The following is a 5,559-nucleotide window of genomic DNA, read 5'->3' as shown; positions in this document are numbered from 1 at the left end:
CAACATGTCCAAGGAATGCTACCTCATCCAGCCAAAACTCACATTTGCTGAACTTGGCATACAGCTGATGTTCCCTTAGTTTCTCCATTACCAAACGCAAATGCACCTCATGCTCTTGCTTATTCTTGGAGAACACCAATATATCATCAACGAAAACAACCACAAATTTATCCAAGAACTCCATAAACACCTTGTTCATCATATTCATGAAGTATGCAGGGGCGTTAGTCAATCCAAATGACATAACAATATATTCATACAACCCATACCTCGTAGTAAAAGCAGTCTTTGGAATATCTTGCTCACGAATCTTCAATTGATGATAACCAGAACGAAGGTCAATCTTGGAAAACACAGTAGATCCCTCCAACTGGTCAAATAGATCATTTATCATAGGCAAAGGATACTTATTCTTAATGGTTACCTCATTCAGAGAACGATAATCAACACACATCCTCAAGGACCCATCCTTCTTCTCCACAAACAAAACTGGAGCTCCCCAAGGTGATGAACTTGGGCGAATAAATCCTTGTGCCTGCAATTCTCTTATCCACTTCTTCAATTCTTCCAACTCTTTAGGAGGCATTCTATACGGTCTCTTTGCAATAGGTCCAGTGCCTGGTATTAAATCAATCACAAACTCAATATCTCTATCTGGTGGCATACCTGGCAACTCCTCTAGAAACACATCTGGATAATCTCTCACAACTGGCACCTCTTCCAGGATACCCCCCTTATTAGAGTTCACCTGCACCTGATTACGCTTATACTTACACACATATTTGATCCTCTTCCCTCCTGGTGCACCGAGAGTAATAGATCAACTGGCACAATCAATACAACATTTATATAACTGCAACCAATCCATACCCAAAATAACATCCAGTCCTTGTGACTTCAATATAATCAAATCCATAGGAAAATCATGCTCTCCAATAGACAAAGTCAACTGATGGCAACCAACACCTGCTATCATCTCAGCTCCTGGGGAACTCACTCTAATAGGCATACTAAGTGTTTTGGTTGGCAGTCCATGTTTATCAACAAATACCCTCGAAATAAATGAATGCGATGCACCAGTATCAAAAAGAACAAGTGCAGGTACTGAATTAATCAAGAACTTACCAATCACTGCATTAGGTTCATTGTAAACCTCCTCCACATTAACATGATTTACATGACCCTTTTGGAAGGGTTTGGCTTGCTGGATCCTGAGTTCTTCGCCCCCGGGCAATCTGTGGCATAGTGCCCCATAGCCTTACACCTGAAGCACTGCACCAGACTCAAATCCCTTGGTGCACGTGTAACTTGGTGGTTCTGGTTATTGTTCCCTCCATTGCCATTACCATTTCCATTACCATTACCTCTGCCATTGCCGTTGTCACTCTTGTGCCCATTCTGATGATGGTGGCCATTATGGTTGTGGCCATTCCCTCCATGATGATTATGATCATTACCTCCATGATGATTATGTCCATTACCTCCATGATGATTATGTCCATTACCTCCATTACCATGATATGAAGTGCATGGTTTCTGTTGTGGTCCTGAATTATACCTGTTATTGTTGTTGTACTTCCTCTTGCGATTCTCTATGGCATGTTGCCTTCCCTCCAACACAATGGCCTTATCAATTAGGTCCTGACAATTCCTAAAAGTGGCCACTGTCAACTGAAGGCTCAAGTCATCATTTAGGCCCTCCAAAAATTTCTCCTGCCTAGCTGCATCAGTGTTAACATCATTAGGAGCATAGCGTGCAAGATTATTAAATTCCTCCACATAAGCATTAACTGTGCGACCTCCCTGACGCAAACTGCGAAACTCCTTCTTTTTCAGACTCATAGCACCAGCAGACACATGTGCAGCACGAAAAGCATCCTGAAACTGAGGCCATGTGATAGTAGCAATGGGATAAGTGACCAAGTAATTGTCCCACCAAGCTGCAGCAGGACCCTCCAACAAATGTGAGGCAAACCTCACCCTCTCTGCATCAGTGCATCCAACCGTCTCCAGGTTCCTATTGACTGCACGGAGCCAGTCATCAGCCACAATAGGTTCACGGGAACTGGAGAACCTCTGAGGATTCAATCTCAAGAACCTGGTAACCATATCCACAGGTGGCGATGGTGGCGGATTGTTGTTGTTCTGGTTCTGAGTAAGCAACTGGATCAACTGGGCCTGTCCCTCAATAACCTGCTATATGTATGGTGGTACTCCATTGCCATTATTGTCTCCTCCTGCAGTATTGCGTCTAGTATCACGCCTCGGCGGCATCTGGTGGGCAAGCATAGATGAGTTATAGATATAATAGGGCCAAAAGCTATGTATATATAAATATATTCTACCCATATGCATAATATGATCAAGCCAACAAAACACAACAACGAATAACACCAACAAACAAACAACAAACAATATGGTAATATTATATATATAGTCGAATAATTTCGACACAAAGCAATTTAACAAACAACTAACCAATCAAGAAAACAATCTAATATCTTCATACCACAAAAGTGGGCATAATCAGATACGCCAACACGATAACGTTGCAATATAAAACAAACATGAATGGTGGTCTCAGCACTAGCTCCTACTTAATTAACTGGTCAAGATAACTTGAGGGGGTTAACTAATAAACAGCAAGAAGTATAGCTGGTTTATAAAATAATTTTCACTCCTATGGCTTTTCTAATCCATTTTCTAGGGTCACGTCCTATAGTCAACACATTGCTCTGATACCATCTGTAACGACCAAACCTCGAAGGATTTGAGTCTCTGTGCTTACCGTGCTAGTCCCTGGATCGAACTCGCTAGCACACACAGTATAGATGAATACCAGAATAGCAAGTGCATCATTTATTACATCGTATGATCTAGAATATATAAAATAAAACAATCTGCATAGCACTTGGCTAGCTTTATTCAATCAAACAGCGGAAAGTAGCAGAAAATAACGATGAGTCCCATCATAGCCCACTGGCGATGCTGAGTGCAGACTCACGACCCTAACGGTACCTTACTCTTTGTATGAATTTCCTACAACATGAGACGTTGCAGCCATATAGGTCAATACTTGGAATGTATTGGCAAGTTACACAGGAGTAATAATAAAGCAGACCTACATGTATATGCATAGTACAACAAAGGAAGGCTTGGGGGTTTATTTTGCAGAAAGCTGATTTTGTCCTCATAACTACCTAATAGTCAAATTTTTTATATAGTTCTTTTATTACTACAATTAAGTGCACAAGGTTGAGTTGGCAAAATCAACTCCAACCTACCCTTTTATTAAGTTGCCCAAAAAATTTATTTAGTGTCACATCTGTCAAGATCATCCAACAACTGTAATGGCATAGTGGCTCAAAGTTACCCATAACCCGGGGCACGGCTAATCATGATTAGTTTTAATACTCTGCAGAGTTTTGTATGCTTTACCCACTGGACCCAATCCGAAGATTGAGACGAAGTCTTTCAGAAGAGGTTCCCTTAACCACCTGACGGCCACATCCCACCTACATATGCTACATCTGTCGACACAGTCTGGGCAAGGGTTCCAACAACTGATCAACTAAGCCAAAGCCCATATAGCCAGTGGCCGCACATGGAAGCTACTAGTCACTAAGTCTATCTGATCTTTTTGAGCCTGGGCGGCATTCCACTTAGGGTGCACTCTCATGAGCGCATGGCCTTAGAAAAGGTGCAAGACCCCATGATGCCTTCCCTCAACACCAAGCAATACCACTTCCGCCCAGAGGTGAGTTAAATCCTGATTTACTACTCAATTTGTTAAATATATATAATCCTCACATAAACTCAATGAATACATGAACCACCCCCGTCTACAAAGCATAGCAACCTACCACTACCACGATTTGCAAAGACGGGAAGATAGCTCATCAGCATAGCCAAAATATATAATACTCCTATACATGCATATATTCATAGTGTGATATAACTACATGCATAGAAAACAATAGGTAAAGGATGATCAACATGTAACTTGCCTTGGTTTTGGTTCAAAAAGTCACACTCCTGACAATAGCTCACGTCGCACTCCGGACAATCTACACGTTTCACACAATTCAACAATCAATCACCGGAACACGAATAGAACCAACACAAAACCAACAGCAACAAAACCATTTTTAAAACTCAACAACAGAATCTTAACATCACCTAAATTGCACTATGGTCACAACGCAAAAAGAATCACTCGATTCCGATAAACGGTTTGAGAGTTATGGCCTTTGGAAGGTTTAATTCAAATTCAAACAAATTCAAATTTGAACAGAGCAAGCATGTGCAAAGTTGGTACTGTGATGTTGTGCTGATTTTTGTGAGTGCATAGGAAAAAGAATCACCTAAATTGGATATACAGAATAGAAGTTATAGCTAATTGAAGTTAGAAGAAGAATCTGAAGAAAAAAACAGCAACAGAAAACTCCTGAACGCTGTAGCGAACTCCTGTGCGTGTTCTGTAGCAAGGTGCCAAGTGGCAGTGTCCGATTGGTTGAAGCTTACTCTGTGCGCGCGTGCTCACCAGAGAACAGAGGATGGCGGCGGCGGTCTCGGGCGTTGGCGGCGGCGCTCCTCCGGTGACTCTCCGACGATGGGGAAGTGACGGGCGGATGCGGCTGGGAGTGGCGGAGGCGGTGGTGGTGCTCAACGGCGGCGGGGCGTCCCCTGCGGGCGGCGGTGACGAAGTGAACCGCGGCTGCTCCGGTGGCGTCGGTTAGCTCGGGCGGCTTGCTCGGCTGCGTCTCCGGCGATAAAAAGATGTCAGAAAGCTCGTCGTGGAGGGGGGGGGAATCGAACGGAGCAGGCGTTGCGGCTGCGGTGTTCTGACGGTGACGGAAACGACCGGGGAAACGGCGGCGGTCGGCGGAGCTCCTGACGAGATCCAATCGCCCCGACCAAGGCGTGCGGCAACGGGGAAGATCGGGACAGGGGGTGTGGGGTTTCCCTAGGGTTTTTGTTCGTGTTCGGTGTCCCTGGAGCGCACGGAATCAACCAGGGCGCACGAGCTCGATCCGGCTCGGCATCGGGTGCACGGGCGGTGCGGCGGCGTCCGGCTCAGGAAGGAAGAACTGGGCGGGGCGCGCGGGTCAGCGGCTGAGGCGAGGGAATGAAAAAAAACAACAAGAAACAGAGGTAGCTGCGGGATGGGCCGGCCTACTGGTGCGCTGTGGGTGCCGTGCGCTGGTGGGGCTGCTGCCTAGCTGGGCTGCGGCTGTGCAGTGCTGGGCCGCGGGTGCGTGGGGTCCGCTGGTCAGCGACGAGAGGCGAGGGGCGATGCGGATCGGGCGCAGCGGTGCGGAGCACCGCTTCGGTCGAAGTGGGCTGCGGGGTGTGCTGGGCCGCGACGTTCGCTGGCTGGCTGGCTAGCTGGGCTGCTTGCTAGCTGGCTGGCCGGCTGGCTGTTGTTTTTTTTAAAACAAAAACTACAACAGCAGAACAAAAATAAAAAAACATACACAACATAAAATCTAAATAAAAATACCTAGACACACAGTAAAATCTATACTGCTAATATAAACTACAGGAACGCTAGTTCCT

Source organism: Triticum urartu, chromosome 6 (assembly GCF_003073215.2).
Source record: "Triticum urartu cultivar G1812 chromosome 6, Tu2.1, whole genome shotgun sequence".
NCBI classification, from domain to species: domain Eukaryota; kingdom Viridiplantae; phylum Streptophyta; class Magnoliopsida; order Poales; family Poaceae; genus Triticum; species Triticum urartu.
The sequence above is the reverse complement of the archived record's forward strand: the minus strand, read 5'-3'. Positions refer to the sequence as shown.